At 45.1% G+C, this 20,733-nt stretch overlaps 1 protein-coding gene across 1 annotated transcript in view; it reads right to left on the bottom strand.

Moving 5' to 3' along the window:
* Positions 1-18,744, bottom strand: part of CARHSP1 (calcium regulated heat stable protein 1) — a 55,529-nt gene extending 36,785 nt beyond the window's left edge. The window contains exon 1 of the mRNA XM_034783795.1: positions 18,646-18,744. The gene's annotated coding sequence lies outside the window, so the exon portion shown is untranslated. The remainder of the gene's footprint in view (positions 1-18,645) is intronic.
* Between the last annotated feature and the right edge of the window lie 1,989 nt (positions 18,745-20,733).

Genomic DNA, 20,733 nt, shown 5'->3' with positions numbered 1-20,733 from the left:
TATTCTGACATGCCAGATGCACATTCAAAGCTTTGGTGCATTCGAAGTCCTCATCCTTTGAGAGCACTGAGCTCCTATTCCCAAACCACAGCAAAGTCAAGTACTTACAAAACAAAAATTGTGAAATAGCTTGTCCAAAAGTTTCCCCTATAGTAATATACTAGTTTGCATATGAGTAAACTTTCCAAGACTCCCGCAGATGCGTCAATTAACACTAAAGTCCAGAGCGGTTGCACTGTGCTTCTGACATGCTAATGATTTTACAAAACATACAGAGCACTATGACACAGAAGTCATGCTCTCATGTCTAATTAAACAAGCAATGGGAAAAGAGACCATTTGCATTTAGCCCATTTGTTATAATCATGCAGTATGTTAACAAAGACTTTGGCATTGCCAGACTACGCCCCAGGTACATTTGAAACCTAATTCTAAAGTAGGCAGATACAGTACGTGCAAGGCAAACTCTTAGAAAATCTTTGCTTAAGAATGTAGTTAACCTTGTTTTAGCTAAAACCTTCCATGGAGATTTTGAATGTAGCAGAACAAAGCAGCCACTACATAGCAAGGAGCTGTCTACAGGAAGGTTGAATCAGGCATAAACACAATCTACAAGGTGCATTCATAAATTAGGGGGCATTTTTTCAGGTCAGTATATTCTATTGATAATGTAAACACCACAGGATACCATTTAAGCAATATAAGATTTAAGGAGGAGAATGGAAGAGAAATGTGTATCAGACAGCATGCGTATTATTTCAATGGTTTATAGAGAGTACAGAACATTATACAATAATATCCTGTAGACACGCCTATTAAAAATAAAAAAGGCAAGTCTCTCTCTTCTGGGTAATATGATATCCACCACTGCTGCTGCAGTTTCTTGCTTCCACTGGCTTAGCGGAAGGGAATCCATCAGGAACCTTGCAATGATGCTTTTAAACAAACAGAAAAAAGTGAGCTAGGTGCAGGCTGCCACAGGTAAATTGGTACAGGGGCTTGTCCTCCAGGCTCAAATCTAAAATCACACTATGAAGAGGACAGTGTCTCCCTCTACCCTGAAGACCCTCTCCAAGTGATCTGAATATCTAAACTATCATATTTCACGCAGATTTGCTCAGTTTGCCTGAATCTTAAAACTACGGTCTTGTCTACACACAAAAGTTTTTCAGATTTAACTAAATTGGTTTAGAAACTGATTACGGCCTTGTTTACATGGATTGAGAAATGAATTAACAAGATAAATTTATAAACTGCTTTAAATTGGTACAAGCCCCTAGTATGGGCACACTACTTTCAAATTCAGTGGTTTGTTTTAACATAATATTTTTGTTTGTTTTACAGAATTAAGCTAAACCTTAACATGAAATAAGAACATCTACATACTAACTTGCAATGGTTAACTGAATCATCTATATCTTTCATTAAACTAATACAAGTTTGTGTGCAACTTATAATGCTGTCCCACTTTATTCCCCACTCTCAATCTTTCCTCCACCCCCGACCCGAGTTATGGCTCATCGTCCTATGAACATCAGGACAGTCAAGTAAGCCTGTAAAGGACACTTCCCTTCAGGACCTGCACTCCTTGGGACCCGACTCTGCCTTGTGGCTAAGCACCCTTGACTCAGTGAAGCCAACGGGAGTGGAGGAGGGCACCCAGCCCGGCTTAGGAGGCACTTGCCCCAGCAAGATCGGCCTGCTGGTTTCTGCGGCAATACGGCCATGTTACAGCCTGGCATTTCCCAGCACCCAGCTAGAAGCCGCTAGTTGCACCGGAACAGCAGCTGGCCTGGGAATAGACCCCAGACGCTCCACAGCCCAGCCCTTGTTCTAACTGCTCTCCTCCCACAGTTGGGAACAGAACCCGGGGTCCCAGTACCAGACCCCGGTTCCAGAGTTGCCAACTTTCACACTATTACATTTTTCCTGGTTCTGGGCATCTACGCTGTACTCAGGTCCAGCCAGCAGAAAGCAGGAGCTTTCCTCACGTTCCCCTCTCCCCCTTGCTTAAAATGGCTACTATGTCCCATTGCTCTCAATGGAACAGAAGCCATATACTGCCCTCAGCCAAGGCAACTGCCACTTCTCCACAGCCTTTTCAGGTACAAGTGAGGCTGCTCCTAGTAAAGATGGCTGCCATCCCTTATTGTTCCCAGTGGGAATGAGGTCCACTGCCCTCAGCTAAACCTGTCCCCGTACAAGGCCCAGACAGAACATGAGGAAAGTGGAGGGGAACTGTGGAGAGGAGAGAGAGACCATGTGGATCAAGGAAACACGGGAGGGAGAAGGGAGTTCACAATGGGGAAAGAATTGGGGGGTGGGAATGGAGGAAAAATGGAGGGGCAGGGACACTGAATGAGGGCAAGGGAAGGAAAAGGTGCCAGGATGCTACTAGGCAGGCCAGAGCAGGAAGGTGCGGGGAAGGGGAGGTCCAGTTTCGTATGTGCAAAGAAGAATGAATTTCCTCATGTAATTAACACGCACATGTTAGGCGTGAGGGGGGCTTTCACCTAGAGGTTAAAAAAAAAATAAGAGACAGAAAAAGCCACACACCTTACCACTAGATAACACTCCTGGGTAATAACAAGTGTTTCTAAAGATTTAGCCTGTCTACAAGTTACCTTGAAGCATGTGGGTCAGCATGTGTAATCAATGTTCCCTAAACAATGTTCCCTGATCTTCCATAATCAATGTTTTATGGCCCATGGCAAAGAATGCTCATGCCCCCCACATCCATTCATTATTAGCCATTATTATTGATTATTATGCTTGTTCTTGAAGCACAGAGGCAATACGTAATACTTTTTATGCCCTCTTTACTGATAGACTTCAATCACAATGAGTTTATCTACCTCCCAACTGGTCTACGGATGGAAAGGGATTAAGCTGAACAACCTGAATTTGCTATTACTTGCGCCTTCACTGCAACTGTTCTGTAGGCAGAGTAGCGCATGAGTTTTGGTTCCTATCCTGTTCTGTTACAAATTTCAGGCCCCATTTCTGCAACTGTGTGCATGTGGGCAGAGCATCGACTTCAAATAATAACGACGCATGCAGTTCCAGGATTTATTTCATTTCTACTGAAAAAGCCTTTCCCAGACTCTAAAGGTGACATTTTTCAAAAGTGCCTAAGTGATTTAGGACTTGTGTACATGAGGAAATGTACCCACATAACTATGCCAGTATAACTACAAAGCTGTAGCTATACCAGGATGACGCCACATGTGGACTCTCTTATTCTGGAATTAGAGAAGCTTTTTTTCAGTTTAGTTTATATTGCTTCCAACATCCCATTTTTGAAGATGAACTGAGGTGCTTTTAAAAAATTTACCTTAGGCGCTCCCTCTTTCCACCATAGAAAATAAAATGAAATACAACTAAAAATATATATTTAAACAGGACTGAGCTTTTTCTATAGAAACTGCAAGTGTCAATTACCTACAGTAGAACCTCAGAGTTACAAACACCAGAGTTACGAACTGACTTGGTGGAAAAGGGACTCAAGTCCAATAATTTTTTTAATCCTTTGCAGGGCACCTCTAACAAATTACTTCTATAAGGAATTCCTAGTTAGTTTCTTCATTACATATTATCACGTAGGCAAGTTAGCATAAAACAAACAGCCAGTTCTATCATCAAGTTCTGAACAATGCTAAATCAGCAGAAATTCAGGATTCACAAGCACAACTGTTAGAAACTAGAGCATGGCAGACTAATCGCTGAAGGGTATGGATATACAGTAACTCCCCACTTAACGTCCTCTCGTTTAACGTTGTTTCGATCTTATGTCCCTGCTCCATTACAGAACATGCTCCATTTAAAGTTGTGCAATGCTTAGCTATAACATCGTTTGGCTGCCTGCTTTATCCACAGCTGGCAGCCCCCTTATCAGCTCCCCTACGTCCCCCCCACAGCGCCGCGGGCAGGAGGCAGGGGAGGGAGGGGGAGGAGCGAGGACGTGGCGTGCGGAGTAAAGGGAGGGGAAGAAGAGGCGGGTTAAGGGTGGGGCTTGGGGGAAGGAGTGGCGTGGGCAGGCCGAGGGTTGAGACCCCGCCCCTGGTGCTTGCAGAGTAGGGGAAGCTGCCGCTGCTGCTGTGCAACGTTCTTCTCCTAGCCCACAGCATCTTCAGCCTCCTTGCCTGCCTCATTGTCTCCAGTGCCAGTGGGCTGTGCCTGTGTGGGGTAAGGCGGGGGCACCTCCCAACTATAGTATTGTACTGTACTGTACTGTATGGCAAAAAAAAAAAATTCCCTGGAACCTAACTCCCCCATTTACATTCATTCTTATGGGGAAAGTGGATTCGCTTAACATCATTTCACTTAAAGTCGCATTTTTCAAGAACATAACTACAACGTTAAGTGAGGAGTTACTGTAGCTCCATTTTGGAGCTCCTACTTTTGCAGTACACAAGCATACGGTACAAACTAAGACTCCAACTCAAAACATGTGGACAGATTCCTATGCCCATATAAAACCATAAGGAAGTCAACAGGGCTCCACAAGGAGTGCAGGGGGCTGTCCAAATGGTTTCAGTTGCAGGACTGGGGCCCAGTATCAGTTCATATTTTCCTCTCTCCAGCCCTTTCAATTACTACTGCTAACACATGCACACTGAACATTGCAGAAGTCTTACACTCAAGGCTCCCAGACATGAAGGTCGGGAGATACAATTCAGAACAGCGCTGGATTGATGGCTTCTCTCACACCACTCCATCAGCGCTCCAAAATACAGTTTTATTAAGTTACCGAGTGCCAAACTTCCCAAACCACTTGAAATTCTGGGTCCTTCCAATTACATTTACCACTAGTGTCAGGTGTAAGTGGTTACAGACGTATCAGGACTAATTAAAACATGACTAAGTATTGGTCTACACTTAAAAGAGTTATATCGACATAGCTGTGTCAGTCAGGGGTGTGAAAAAACCACACCCCAACTGACGTAGCTATGTCGCCATAACCCCCAGTGTAGACGCAGCTATGACAACAGAAGAGTGCTTCCATTGACGTAGCTAACATCTTTCAGGGAGATGTAGACTGCACCTACATGCCAGTATAGTTCCTCTAAGTGTAGACATACCATAACTTTCCTCCCCAACTAAGGTCTTCAATAAAAAAATTAGATCATATTAAAAAGTGTAGGTTTATATTTGTAAGTATTTATGCAGCACAAATACCTGTTGGATTAGTCAAAGACAGATTCAGAAAGATTAATGCTATGAGGACATTTTCCTTGCAAATGTTCCAGCAAGAAACAAGTGCTATGGTGCGATGCCAGCAGCTGCTTACACATTATACAGATAACTTGATCCCCTCACTGGTGCTGTGAAGAAACCACAGGCTACTAAAGTCTTTTGCCTCTCTGTTCTATACTTCTCCCTGCTATAATGCACCTGTCATCTCAGCTTCTCATCATATTAGTCATTCTATAAATCAACCTAAACATTTGAGTCTAATAATCTGAGTCTAATCCAACATTCAGACTCTCTAAAATCAACCCATCTAAAATTTGTGACTGAGACATCATTACCAATCTACTTCTGTATCAATTAGTGAGTCACAAAGATCCAATTATCTATAATCTTAGTAAATGACAAATTCTCAATTTCTGTAGAGAAGAAGGAGGGAGTAGAATTCTCAATTTCTGGGGAGGAAGGAAGAAGGTGGAAGAAATGCCTTTGATCTGTCAAACTCTCCCTACCCCTCAGAAAATTGATTAGTCCCTAAACAATCTTTTCAAGACCATGGTAGATATTCTACCACAACAAAGTATTAGAACCATACTCCACATGCATAAAATTGAGTGTCTTTCCCCGGACCAAAAAACAAATAAAAAAAGCCCACCACATAATGACACACCTACTTAACCTGCACTAACTGACAAACTTCTCAGGCTTATTGAAATTCCATTAGCATCAGACAAAAGGAGCAGATTTTCCATACACACTCTCAAGGCAGGGAGAGGGGGGAGATACTTGAGTTCTAATAGGGAAGCGCTAGCAGCCCATTTAATGGCTACATTTCTCTGCTTTTCTCCCCATCTCTGTGCATCTCTCCCGTTTTGTATATTAGCGCACGTCTACACTAGCAAGCTTACAGCGGCACAGCTGTACCGATGCAGCAGCACCACTGTAAGATCTCCTGTGTAGCTGCTCTATGCCGATGGGAGAGAGCTCTCCCGTCAACATCATAACACCACCTCAACAAGCGGTGGTAGCCATGTCGGCCGGAGAAGCTCTCCAGCTGACATAGTGCTGTGCATACTATCATTTATGCCAGCGAAATTTATATCACTCAGGGGGATGGAAAATCACACCCCTGAGCGACATAAGTTTTGCCGACATAGGCTGTAGTGTAGACATGGCCTTAGGGTCTGCTCCTCCCTCTACCACTCCACAGAAGACCTCCAGTAGCAGGAGATAGTCAGCACTGCATCCTTGCACAATAGGGCTTAGCTTCCTCTGCTCCAGCTCCAGTGAGGGATTCTCCTGGAGTACGTCTAAAAATGAGGACAGACAAGAAAAAAGAAATCTCATAGTATCCTCACCAATTTAACCCTCTGAGACAGACGTGGTTCAGGTATCACTCTGGAAACTCATCCCCTATTAATCAGATTAAATGAACTTTAGACTGCTAAATGATTTAAACTACTGCAGGTACCTTATATATAATGGAACAGCTCTCCTAAGCAATTGAACTGAAGACGGGGAATCTGTACTTCCAAAAACAAAATTATTAAACCAAATCAGCAGTTGCACTAGTCAGGAGAGAGTGGCAGGATTAATGTATTTCAATTTTTAAACTACTTCAGGGCCCCCTGTCATTTTTATATTAAACATGGCAAAAAGGCAGATTTATTGAGCAATGATGATAGGATTTTATAAGTACTACACTCTTACTCTAGCTACTGCAACCCCAGAGGCATTTTACCCTAACCTGTAGGCAAACACCTGACAGTTTAGCAAATGCCAAGCAATCAGAGCACAACAACAGAACCATATTAAAAACTCAAAGAGTCAAAGTTAGGCCACAAAACAAACAAACTGAAAAACTAAACCTAAATGAGAACAGCATAAACTAGCAGATCAAGTTTGGGACAGGGAGCCAGAAACTACTGAATTGTAATCCTGAATCTGGCCTCTGTAAGTCATTTCACCTCTGTGCCTCAGTGTCCCCATCTATAAAACTGGGCTGATATCTACCTACTTCCCAGTGGTGTTGTGGGGATTAGCTGGCATTTGTACAGCACTTGAGAGACATAACACCTGTTTGGAACTAGAGTGCTGTCGACATGCTAATGCTAGGAAATATAAAGCATGTTATATAAAGTTTCTGTCAAGCCACAATTCTTGTCTCATTGCTCTCCATGTGTATGATACAGATTGGGATCAGGTTCAAAATAAACTGGCTGCCAATCAGACTGAGAGAAGTAATGATTATTCTCTTTGCTGTGCCAGCGGACAATTGCATCAACTGAAGGTGTATATTTTTCTCTTGTAATCTTGCTGTAAGGGCCAGAAAGTGCTTGTTACTTCTGAATCTTCCTTCCCTGTGACCAGCTCCAGTCCCTGCTCAGGTTGATACACCCAGGGCTTTGCAAAGCAACAGCAAAGTGAAACTGAACCAAATCTTGTCAATTTCACGCTGCAGCAGCAAAGGCAGCAGAGCTGACTGTCCTTAGGCTCAAATCTGCTCACATAGATTCACATTCAGATTTTCCTTAGGACCAGAAGCACTAGATTCAATTGGATTTTCAAGCTCTGAACAAGAACATCAGTCACACTTCTAATAGGGTACATCTACACTACAGCGGGGAGTCAATTTAAGATATGCATATTCAGCTACGTGAATAGCGTAGCTGAATTCGACGTATTGCAGCCGACTTACCCCGTTGTGAGGACGGCGGCAAAATCGACCTCTGCCGCTTTTTGTTGGCGTCGCTTACTACCACCTCCGCTGGTGGAGTTAGAGCGCTGATTCGGGGATCGATTGTCGCGTCCATAAATCGATCCCCAAGAGGTCGATTTCTACCCGCCGATTCAGGCGGGTAGTATAGACCAGACCATAGTGACCAATGTAATATACAAAAGCACTTATGCATCATTTCAAGGTAAGGGCTTAATCAACTATAATACAAAATCAAATGTTTAGAGTCTCATGCAAAACTTCTCAGTTAATTTAACTAAGATATACAGGACAAGCGCTATTTAACATTCGAATGCCACAAAACTGTTTCCTCTTCAAATGTATACATTACCAACTACCTATATTACAGAGAATGTAGCCACTTTACCTTCTGTCCAATTAGATCCCTTCCCAACCAGGCCTTGATAGCATAATTAATACTACAGCAAGTAGGTTCAGTAAATAAATTCTGTTTTCCCACACTGTGTAATAGTGTAATTACAAGTGTAATATCTTGTAATATCAAGTGAATATCTTGGACTTCTACAGTACCTTCTAGTGAGGCTCAAAACTGTTTTAACACACTAATTAATTAAGCCTTAAATGATACCTATGGGTAATTTATTATTCCCATTTTACCCGAAGCCCAGTATGCCAACCTCACCCATGGCATAGGCACAGCTAGGTTGATAGAAGAATGCTTCCATCAACCTAGCCACTGTGACTCGAGAAGGTGGAAAAACTTCTTCCATTGTGTAGGACACATCTACACTATGGCACTGCAGTGGCACAGCTCCAGTGCAATAACTGTGCCACTGTCGTGCCCATAATGTACACATGGCCTGAGGCAGAGAAAGGTTAGAGTAGCTTTACTCTGAAAAGCAACAGTGCAAAACCAGCACCTCTACTCCGCAGACCAGCTATACAGCTAGACTCAGAGTCAAATAGTGACCAAATTCAATTTTATTGTGAGCCAAACGTCTATGGGTGTGAATCTGGATTCTATTACCTCTTTGCATCAACAAAATTCTTTACTAAGTTCCAATTTCAGGGCCAAAAGTTAAATCTGGATTCTATTACCTCTTTGCATCAACAAAATTGTTTACTAAGTTCCAATTTCAGGGCCAAAAGTTACACCAATTTGGTATAAACCTAGTACAAGCAATGGCACTAGCAGGCATCAACAAGGGCATAAGTATTATTTATGTTTATTATGATAGTGCCTAGGGGTCAACTGAGAATGGGTGTAGGGGGCTGGGGGCATTGAACTTTTGTTATGATGATGTGGGAATGGAAAACGCTTGGTTTAACTTTGCAAACCCATAGTGACTTCCAGGGCTGGCATTAAGACAAAAAGGGGGTCCTTTCCCTGTCCTTTCCCTGTCTCTTGGATCCACTTCCACTTGCCAATATCTACCAGGAAAATGGTAAGAATCCTTTAAAAACAACTTCATTTAATTATCTATAGTCCACACCGAATCTTGTGCTGCCCTTCTTTTTCTTCATCAGCACTATTTCAAAGTCATGAGAATGAGTAACCATGGAACTCTACAATGTCACTTTCAGGGTCACTTCTCAGACACACTTTCTCCACACAAATCAATGGCAAAGCCAGGAACAGAACCCATCTTCCAACTTGAGAGTCTTCTACTTAACCAGTATTTCATGCCTCCTTTGTACAACAAAATCCTTCATCTACCATTATCTATCTAGAGGAAGCACTTTGGAAAGGCCTTGTGCGGTATTTCGTAATCATTATTGACAGATTTGCTCTAAGTACCATCTGAAATAAGAAGTAACTTACCATTCTCAAGTCAAAACCTACAAAGCAGATCACATTCCATCTTACTAGCTGGCTGTTAGCAGGGCATACAGGCCTGGATACTTTTTTGAGCTGTGCTGACTGGCAGTGGCACTGAAACACTTTTTACAATGAGGGTGCTGAAAGCCAGTGGTCCCCAAACTTTTTACTTTGCACCCCCCTTACCCTTGTTGGCGCCTCCTCTCCCCAGAGCAGAGCCCCAGGTGCAGGGCCAGGAGGAGACCCCCTGGTGCAGGCCCGGCATCAGCCAGAACTCCGGGCATGGGGCCAGGAGCAGAACCCAGGGACTGGGGCCAGCAGCACCGGGACCCTGGGCGTTGGGTCGGTGGCCAGGATCCCACATAAAACCAGGGGGTTCTGCAGCACCCGCCACGCCCCTAGTTCCCGTGCCTATGCTGACTGGCATGGTCATCCTGCTCTTGGTCAGAAAAGGCTGAATCATATTTGTTTACACTTCAGCAACTGCTTCATGGACAAGCATCTGTGGAAAGAAAACGCCTAACGGCCAAGGTTACATTTCTAAGTGTTGATTACAACTCATACATGGCCTTCAGATATGATGATTATTTCATTCCCATCAAGTACCTGACAACACAGCAACTGCCTCTAAGCAGTTTTTTGAAACAACCAACCATGCATGTACACATCAGCCCAGGAAAACCACCTATCACCACTACCAAGAAGGCAAGAGCCCAACTACTGTGGTGATAGGGCCTATATTAGTATCTAGATAGAACATTTTGCTTTATTACTTGCTTTGTCAGCAGCATGATTTATTCACTCTGCCCAATGCTTGGGTTCTGGTGAACACAGTAGCATACAAAAAAGTAAACTTTAAAGTAAACTGGAAGGTCAAGCTCTAATGTTTCCTGGACACAATACACTCCTTGTCTGGATGTTATCTGAAACTGCAGCAGTGTCAGAAAATACACAGGCCTGAAGAAAAACAACAGTTCTGGAAGCACTGCAAGAACTCGGGCTTTGGGTTAAAGGGGATGGAGACATTTCCACAACTCAACACATGCTGTCCTCTAAAGGAAAAATGCCTCCATTTTCTTCAGACCAGCTACCTAGAAGTTCATCGATCAAGAGAAATTTACGAGCAAACACTGGATCTGGTTACCAACCTCTTCCTCTCACCGCGGAGCACTTGTTGTTAACAGGAGAACTTGTGCAGGTAACTGCTGCTGACCGGGGGAGCAGGGGATTCATAGTATGCCCTCTGAGGCATTTTTGTTCAAGTTTAGTTACAGACAGGACCTTCTGATAACAAGGCACCTGGACCTCAATTCTCTATTGATGGAGGTGTCTTGAAAAGGGGACTCTCACATTTCTACACAGAGCAGGGCTAGAGGACTATGGTAAGAAAGGCGGACTTCTGTCTACACTACACTCTCCGCTGTTTCTGCCATTGGTGGATAATTAAAAGTCCTTATTGCCTCAGCCATGTCTGCACTGGGATGTCTTTTGTGAACCAGCAATGTCAAAGCCCAACATAATAGACTATTCTAGTTCTTCTTATAATGTTTAGTGTCTTAAATTGAACACTTACGGTTCTATTACTCTCCTCTGCTGCCCAGTGCAGAGCACCCTACGCACACACAGGGATCTGAGTAGCAGAGCCAAGCCAACATGGTCCATGGATGTCTCTCCACATCTGTTTGGGAGGGCTGGAAATCAGATCCTCTAGGTGATATGCTCCTCTCTGAATTCAGCATCTTTCCCAATGGAAACCCACATGGGAGTTGGTGTCACTAGCGGCAGTGTTAACTTGCTCTCCCATAGCACCTACCCCTGTCTCACACAAAGGGTTCCATGCAACTCTGAAGGAGGAGCCTCGGTTACTAAATCAATCATGCTGTCCGGCACACGTGTGTGTTTGGGGGGAGTTCACTAAGCAATCTAGCAGGACTGCCTATACAACCTCAGATCAGCTTGAAAGCACACCATGCCCTCGAAACGCTGTAAAATGCAGACATTTTCAGTGCACTTTCTCCCAGCCAGCATGTTTTCTCCCCCACAAGGGCAGAATCCAAACAATGGTTAATGTAACGTATCTTAACATTCATTCCCCTATGCCCGTTACATTGTTAACGCAGGTTGGAAACTGGATTACAGTCTCTTAATGCTGTGTTCTAACACGGCTGGTGTCACTTCCCAGCAAGAGATTCAGAAATGGCAACTGTTATTAAAAGGGATTTGTTATTTCAGTTTATCCACAGTCATTTTTATTCATCCCCATGCAGGAGAAGCAGCACAATGGCCCTAAACATCCCACTTGAGTGCAGGAATCACTGATGATTTGCAAAGGAACAGAAAATGGGGTCTGTGCCTCTTCTGTTTCTTTGTGACGTGTGAAGGAGGCTGGGAAAGTTTCCCCCACCTCCACTACCACCTCCCAACATCTCGTCCCCTGCTTGTTTTTTCTGTTTGTTTGTTTTTTTGCATTAGAAATTCAGGTATTGTCTGATCTGTTTTTCCTGGAAGACTCTATGGGTGAATGAAGAACTAGTAAAATTATGACATCAGAGAAACCATTAAAGTGAACCTTGATTAACTGAGATGGGAAGTGATTTTTATTCAGGCTATTTAAACCCTACCCCTTCAGTTAAGCTCTGAAAAAGCTCCCACTCTGAGTCACCAATAAACCCTACAGCAAAAACAGGGAAGATAAGATTTGACATGTCTCACATTTCTGGGGGGAGGGGACAAGTATAATTTTTATATATTCCATATAATTTTCATCTATGTGGAAAAAACACATTTCAGGCCTTCTTTATACATCAAAGAGACAAAGAGAGCACAAACCAATTTTCTCACATACATTCTCTCTCTCTGTCTCTCTCTCTCTCACACACACACACACACACACACACTTTTCTGATCACATTTAAAGTATAGGGCCTTACTCTCTGCTCTGGGATGAATTTCATCCCTAGTGAATTGCTTCTTAATGTGTGAATTTTCATACTACTGAGCTGAGAAAAATGGGTGAAGTTTTCCTCTAAAGTGATACTGCGTATGCTTGTTTATGAAGAGTCATGTCACAATCTTTCTGCCAGGATACTTCCTCATTCACATAAAGCAGAGATCATGCCGTACGAATTAATGCTGCAAAAGTAGTGAGGCCTCAACAATGTTTGAGCAAGAACCATGGGGTGAAGGGTCTCTCTTGCCTCATTTAATGTTATTCTTGGTGGCATAAGTCAGATATCAGACACCACAAATCTGCACACACAGATTATGAAAATGAAAAAGAGCATCGAGAGAAAATTACAAATCCATTACCCAGCTAGCAGAGGTCAGCTTAAAGCAATGGAATTACAGATCTGAACCAGAAAACAATTCAAACCTACTACAGCATCAACCTCAGCTTTGAATTATCCTCTGTGACCCTCAAGAGACAATCCTGCCATAGAGTAATAAAAATAAATGAAGTGAGAACAGTTTAGAAGTCCGAGGAAATGAAGATAACTGGTCTTCCCAGAGGGCTGCCCTGGACATGATGAAAAGACAGTATTATACAGAGGCAGGCAATACAAAACAAAACAACTCTTTAGAATCTTTTTAGGAAACCGTCTTTTCCTGCACTGAAACAGAAGAGATGGTAATTACTTGGATGAACTCTCTCTTTAGCTGAACTAGTGCAGTTTGAGAGTGACTAATCAGGCATAGAGGAAAACTGTTCTCTCTTGCCACAGAGTGCAGGACAAGAGGCAATGGGTTCAAACTACAGCATAGCAGATTTAGATTAAATCTCAGGAAAAACTCCCGAACTGTAAGAATGGTAGGAAAATGGAACAAACTGCCTAGGGAAGTCCTGGAAGCTCCTTCACTGGAGGTTTTCAAAAGGAGGCAGGATAGCTATCTTGGATGGTTTAGACACAACAAATCCTGCATCTTGGCAGGGGGTGAGACTAGATGACCCTTGTAGTCCCATCTAACCCTATGGTTCTACGATTCTATACCAAATCACCATTATCTATCCTCCATTTCTCTATAGAGTATTTGATTGTCCTTTTATTCTACCCAACAGACCGGCGGGAGAAGTAAACAGTTTACTTTTTTTTTTTTAAAACCTATCACCTTCTAGAAGAACACACTACTAGTTTGTTTCCTTTTTCTTACACAAACTTATCAACTTCCTGCACTTTCTGGTGGCTAACAGATCAATTGGACATGGTCTGCACACAGCTGTGCAGCCCAACACCCGCTGTTCCAACCTCATGGGCGGACGGTAGCCAGTCTTCTTGCTAGAAGTCTCTTCCTGGATATATAATAAGTGAAAAGCTGACGAATGCTGGCCCCCCATTCAGATCCAGTCCCCCACTGAGTTTCAAGCAAGCATCTTTTTGATGAGTGGCAGATCCTGGATTAATCCTCAGCTTTCCTGACTGAAATCCAAAATATCTACAGAGCTAGATTTCCACAGTAAAAACCCATTAGCTCCCTCTGAAAGTTATTCTCTACGGGATTTCCCCAGTCTTAAAAAGGGCTTCTACCTCTTTCCTTCAAAGACTATTCCACAGTAATCAATCTAGCTATCTGTCAGGAGATTATTCCTGGTATTTAAGATGTAATTTCACTGATGATCATGCTACATATGTAGCATCTTTCATCATGAAGAACCCCAAATCCCTTACCAAGCTATATTATACATAGCTTTAATCTACTGGACGATCATGATTACATTTCCCTCTTTCCTGGGAGATGCTTCTACAGTACTTCCAAATATTGTACACTACCATGTTCTCACTTCCCCCTACTCACAGAAGTTAGTGGCCATTTGACCAATATATCCATGTTTAGTTCTTTTAATCTTCCCTCAGAAATCAAGCCCTCCAGGTCTTTAATCATTCTAGTTTCTCTTCCCCCAGCTTCTTCCACGTTATCTACAAATTTCCAGTACTGAAGTACCCAGAAATTAGTACAGACTGCAAGGGAGATATCATCTTTTTCAAACTCATGCCTGTCTATAGATGTTTGACAGCAGGTTACCATCTTTGGTGTTATACACAAGGCCCTAATCCAAAGCCCACTAAAGCACCGTTTTTCAAATGCGGCCACCAGGGGGCTCCCCTGCAACCACGACAGCTTCCTGGGTGGTGATGGGGGGCTGGGGCAAAGCATCAGCCTATCCTCCTCCTGTTGCTCCTCGATGCGCCTCTTTGCGAAGACTGATGGGGCACAACACTGAAGGAGCAAGGTGAGTTCTCTACCTGAGGGAGAACAGGGGGGACTTAGTGGGGCTCGGACTTCAGCCCTGGGGTGGTTGGACGGCGGGGACTTAGGGAGCCTGGCTGCAGACTAGGCTCCAGCCATGGGCTTCAAACGCCAACCCCTGCCATGCGGGGGCGGGCTCTGATCCCTGGCTCTGGCTGCATGGTCCTGATCCCCAATTCCGCCAGCGGCCGCTGGCCCCAAGCGCTGACCCCCATCCGTGTGCTCCGACCCCCAGCCCTAGTCACTGACCCCAGGTGCTGGTCCCAGGAGCCGACCCTGAGCTCCAGCAGCTGCTGGCCCTGGATGCAGACCCCCAGTGCTGGCCTTGGGCTCCGGTGGTTGCTGGCTCCGGATGCCAACCCCTAGCCCTGGCCACTCCAACCCCCAGCTGTGGCCATTGATCTTGGGCACTGCTCCTGGATGTCAACCCTGGGTTACGGCAAGTGCTGGCCATGGGTGCCGATCCCCAGCCCCAGGTGCAGATCCCCAGCCCAAGTCACGCAGCAGCAGGCACCAATGCCAGGCTCCGGCAGGTGCTGGCCCTGAACGGCGACCTCCAGTCCTGGTCGCGCAGCAGCAGGCTCCGGCGGGTGCTGGCCCCGGACACTGACTCCTAGCCCCGGCTGTGCAGCAGTGGGTGCGGACCCCAAGTGCCAACCCTGGGTACCGACCCCCGGCCTCAGTAGCACAGCAGCAGGTGCTGGCTCTGGGTGCTGACCCTCAGTTGCGTAGCAGTAGGTGCTGATCCCCTGCCCTGGGCGCCGGTCCCTGGCCATCCAGCTGTGGGTGCAGACCCTGGGCTCCCGTGGGTTCTGGCCCAGGGCGCCGACCCCCAGCCCCAAGCACCAACCCCTTCCTCCGACTACACGGTGTCGGGGCTCCCCATCCATCACACCTGGCCTCTGCTGCCTCACCCTCCACTCCTCCATCCATCCTCCTGGCCTCCACTGTCTCACCCCTGACCCCTCGGTCCAGGTCTTAACTTGCCAGGACTTGCTGTGAAAAGTGATATTAACAAACCTACAAATATCACTTTTCACAGCATTATTTTAATTACTGAGTCCGCAAAAAAACCCTACATAAATAAACTGCAATGAACTGGATGTGTATACATGCATATTTATTTGTTTTTCCTAAAGTTAATTAAGTATTTTAGGGAAAAGTGTCAGTGCAGCCACCAGCAAGAGTTGGTGGCCGCACTCTGAGGCCACCAAAAAATTTGTTCTGAGAACCCCTGCAAGTCAATGGAAGGACTCCCGTTGACTTCAATAGGTATTGGAGGCGCTGAGTACATTTGAACTTTCAGATTCTTTTTGTCCTACAGTATACCTTCAAACATATTTCTGACTGTAAGCTTGTAAATGCAGAGACCATGTCTACTTCCACACTTGTACAACTCCTAGAACAAATGAGGCCACGATCTTGATCAGGGCCTCGTGGTGCTAGCATAAATTAATTAATAAATACTACAAGCCAAAATTCATCTGGGCAACCAAATTTTATACAGTATTTGGCCAAGGTGATATAGCACTTTGCTAGGATGAAAAATAAGAGCCAGCAGGTAAATCCTCTGATCCAAATCTGAGTGCTTCATGGCATATTTCAATGCTACCATCACAGCAGCTACACAGGAATCAGACTTAATTCAGACCTATAGTGAGCCAATCGCCATTATTAATAAAAGGCTGGAGAAAGAGAAATATTTATATCTGCCAAATGGAAGAATATAAAAATAAGAGAGATGATTTAAGCTAAAACAGACAGTAAAAAAATCAACTTCACAAACAACAAGTGTCCAGAGTATCATTTCAAACAGTCTCGGTTTAAACACAACTGTTCACCCTCTCTTTTTAAAGAGATCACACCTGGCCCCAAATAAAGTTTTGTAAACAACATTCCTTAGCATTAGTTTTGTAAATCCCTACAGAAACACTGCAGGGGAAAAAACAAACTGACGTGCACTCCCAGTAATATTTGCAACACATATTTTGCAGCAACGGAATCCAAAAGTAAAACTTGTTGCACTTGGTCTGTTTCCACTGTTGAGAGCTATTCAAAGTGTGAATGGACAGCATAAAAGACACAGTAAATTAGACTTAGGTTTTTTCCCAGCTTTAATAATCTGAGGTGCTAATTAATACAAGAAATATTGTTATTATTTGAAATGTGCAACTGTCCCTGTAAAAAGACAACATAAAAGATTTTGTGCACTTTATTGTTTTTTCATGTCTATCCTACAAAGTCCAGAATAATGTAAGAAGGGCTGTTGTTTTTTTCCTTCCTACGGGAAAAGCTTGTCTTCTGGGATCTTCTTTCTCATGCATTGCCTAAATTTATGTTTACTGCAGAAAATTTTTTCCTTTGCGTGGAATAATTATATATTCAAAGTCTGCAAGTGAAAAAATGTGAATTCCAAAAAGGTTAACAGAGCAAACACTGGTCTTAAGATGAATTCCTTCTTGTTAAAATAAATTCAGAGGAATGAGAGAGATGATGAAACCTCAGTGTGCTTCACCTTCAGTGAGTGTTAGGAGTGAGTCCAGACCCAAACCTATTTTTTTTTCCAGGAGGCACTTAAAAGTCCAGTTACCAAATTTGCTAATTATAGAACCTGTATAAGTACAAATCTAGAACAGTACACTCACAAAACTGAAATGAAAGGACCTTTTCAAAACTTCTATACTAACTGCCCCCGTTTAGCAGGGACAGCCTCTACTAAGCAAAAGATCTGTCATTTGCCCTCCCGCTCCAATGAATTTCAGCAGTTAAAAGGAGGTCTCCATTTTTCTTCCCCAAATGTCCTTATTGATAGCTTTCAAATGCTGACAGGTCTGAAGATGAAAAAATCAGTTGTATGCCACGGGATTTGGGTAGTCTGCGTTCGTGGCAGTCATGTAAAAGGCACCATTCAGAAGTGAATGGAGGAGGGTGGAGAGAAAGGGGGGTCGGAGGGAAGAGAGAAAGGATTTGCTCCATCGAGCTGATTCTACATGCAAGAGCATCAGCCATCACCCAAAGAGAAAGCGTGAGGTGGCTCCACTACTTGGCTCCCAACCCAACCACACACAGCCAGATCTCTTCTTTCAGCCATTGGGCGAGGAGTGCACAGTCCCCTCCCAGGCTCTCTGTTTACTGAGCCTCCCCGCTCAACACGCACTTCACTTCGGGCTCGTCCGGAGCAGCAAACGAGGCAAAACGGAGGCTATACGGGGCAGCCTCTGGAGTGCGCCCAGCGAATGGGGGGATGCAAAGTAAAAAGGGAGAATCGGAGAGTTCCCCGAGCTCTGCTCTCTACTTTAGAGTTACTTGCAAAGCAACCCCAGCCCATTGTTACAACCGGATGTCTCACTCCGGCTAGCGCACACTGGTTGCACAGCCTCCCCGGCCCCTCGAGGATAGCTTCGCTTGACAGCCAGCTACAATCTGCAATCTGTAGCAATACCCTGCCCCACCCCAGTACCGGGCAACCACAGCAGCATGAACTCTGCATGCTTCCCCCCTCCCCGGGCTCCAGGTGCATGTCGCGTGACCTGCAACAATCTGCAGGCTTGTGCCCCGTGCATGTGGCTTCCCTCCGCGGCCAGGCTCCCCCGTCTTCCGTGCAAGTTGCTTTGGTGGCACAGCATGTTTGCGCCCCCTCCACCCTCCCGCCCGCTGCATGTAGCTGCAGTCCGTGTGCAACCGGCTCACTCACCTTCCGCGGAAACTTCGCTCTCTCTCCCTGTGCCTCGCTGTGCACCAGGCTCCCGCAGCTGCACCTTCTGTAACTCCAGGAGCCAAGCGGCGTGAGGTGGGCAGGGCTGAAAGCGGGAGCCACCCCCTAGCTGGAGACAATCGCACGGGGCGGGGACAGGGCTCAGCGCGGAGGAGCTGGGGCCCCCAACAGGGGGACATGGACTGTGGAGGGGCGGGGCTGGGGGCGTGCACAGGGCATGCAGCAGGGTAGGGGGAGCGGAGATGCGGGGGGGTGGGGGGGTGTGCCAGGGAAGGGGGCCAGCGCTGGGGGTTGCATGCACAATGGGTAAGGCTTGGAAGGACTCGATTTTTCTCAGTAAATATAGATTTTATTGTACATCCCCCAAGTCCCATGAAAAAATATTTCCATCAGGGATCATCAACATTTACAGCCAGGCAAAGGAAGAAAAATGCTGGAGAACTTACTAGAGTTTGATTGAGGGGTATTTACACTGTGTTTTCTGACACTTTGCGTTTTCCCAGGTACAAAGCTTTCATTTTTTTGATGGCAGGGTCTATTGTCATTAACTAATTATTAGCTGAGAGCTCCCGATTGGCTGAGCCCCCTGCCCCGCCCCCCCGCCCCCAATTTCCCACAATTGTGGAAATTTAAATGGATAAAAATTAACAATGCTTAAAAATAAACGTTGATATTATCCATTGGAATGATAAAAAATTAAAAAGTGAATTTTGCCAAGCCTAAGGCTGGGGGAGCCCTAAGTGCTGGGTCTGCTCAGAGTTTGAAAACGAACCCCCCGCGTCCCACACAAGAATAAAACAGCCCTTCTGCCTAGTGGCTTGAAAGCCCTGCTCCCCAAGGAGCTGCCCTCATACTGCTGAGAAACGCCACGGCTGCGCTGCTGCTGCACCACTGCAGCGTAGACGCTTAGGGCTTGTCTACACTTACCGGAGGATTCGGCGATAGATGCATCGGCGGCCGAGTGAAGACCCGCTAAATTGACCACCAATCACTCTGCCTTCCACCCCTGCACGCCACCTGATCGAGAAAAGTAAGGGGAGTCGACGGGAGAGCGTCTCCAGTCGACGTCGCGTAGTGTGGATCCCGCGGTAATTTGATCTGAGCTACGTCGATTTGAGTTACACTATTGATGTAACTCAAATGGTGTAGCTTAGATCGACTTTTCCCTTTAGCTTAGACAAGGCCTTACTTGTAAGTAGCTGTAGTAAATCCACCCCCTTGCGAGGTGGTAGCTAAGTCGAAGGAACAATTCATGTGTCAACTTAGCGCTGTCTACACTGGGGCTTAGGTTGGCTTAACTACATCTTTCAGCGACGTAGCTAGGTCAACATAACTTTCTAATGTAGACCAGCCCTGGGTATCAAAGAGACCCTGGCTTGCTCCCCTCTAGGGCAAAGCATGAGGAGACCCCTTAATTCAGGGCTGGTCTGCACCCCTGAGAGATGTAGCTATGCCGACCTAACTCCCTGTGAAGACAGTAGTAGGCCGATGGAAGAATTCTTCTGTCAACCTAGCTGTTGCCTCTCAGATTGAACCACTTCTGACAGCATAGGTAGCGTCTACACTGAAGCACCACAGTGGTGCAGCTGCAGTTTTGCTGCTGTAGTAGTTCAAGTGTAGACCCAAACCTGGTCTACACTACAGAGTTAGGTCAATGCAAAGCAGCTTACGTCAACCTAACTATGTGAGGCTGTGTGTTTACACTACAGTTTCTCTCAGCATACTTTATGTCACTCAGGAGTGTGAATAAACCACCCCTGAGTGACATAAATTACACCAATATAAGCGCCAATGTGGACAGCGCTATGTCGGCAGGAGAGCTTCTCCAGCCAACACAGCTATTGCCGCTCTCAGAAATGGTTTTATTATGCCAATCGGTGACATAGAGCAGCTTCACCAGATGCGTGCAGCTGCGCCGTTGCAGCGTTATATGTGTTGACAAGCCGAGTGTCTACACTAAAATTTCACTCCCACCGACGTAACTTGCCCGCTGAACCAACTTAATAACTCCACCTCCACGAGAAGTGTAGCATCAATGTCGATATAGTTAGGTTGACGCAGTGTCAA

Source organism: Trachemys scripta, chromosome 10 (assembly GCF_013100865.1).
Source record: "Trachemys scripta elegans isolate TJP31775 chromosome 10, CAS_Tse_1.0, whole genome shotgun sequence".
NCBI classification, from domain to species: domain Eukaryota; kingdom Metazoa; phylum Chordata; order Testudines; family Emydidae; genus Trachemys; species Trachemys scripta.
This window is presented reverse-complemented; position numbering and strand designations above follow the sequence as displayed.